This window comes from Penaeus monodon, chromosome 19 (genome assembly GCF_015228065.2).
Source record: "Penaeus monodon isolate SGIC_2016 chromosome 19, NSTDA_Pmon_1, whole genome shotgun sequence".
NCBI classification, from domain to species: Eukaryota; Metazoa; Arthropoda; class Malacostraca; order Decapoda; family Penaeidae; genus Penaeus; species Penaeus monodon.
This window is the reverse complement of record NC_051404.1, coordinates 32,409,599-32,410,038: the sequence shown is the minus strand read 5'-3', so window position 1 is coordinate 32,410,038 and position 440 is coordinate 32,409,599.

The following is a 440-nucleotide window of genomic DNA, read 5'->3' as shown; positions in this document are numbered from 1 at the left end:
AAGCTTATTCGCCCCCTCCCTGGTGTCCGGATAAGTGATGATATCGGTATACGGATCATTAGACGCCTCTGTCCATGGGTGAATTATGACACTATATTACAGGTGTCATGAGGAGCTCGGTACCATGCGTCTGACTAGGGAGGGGCGTGAGGGAGAGGTGATAAGGAGGGGGATAACGGGTAGGGGGGAGGATAAGAGTAGGTGTAAGGGGGGGGGGGGGTCTTAGTATACATAAAAAGGAGGGAGAGAAATGTAAGTTGAGAGGAAGGCTTCGATTTTGTGTTCTAATGTTCGTTTACATAAAGGTCGTGTTTCTTTATCCAGCAGGTCTGTGGATGTGATTCCTTTTCATCGATTTGTTTACGTTGTTTATTTTATGTAATGATTTTATTTACTTCGGAACTTTATTTACCTGTATTCTCGTTATGTCAACTTCTGTC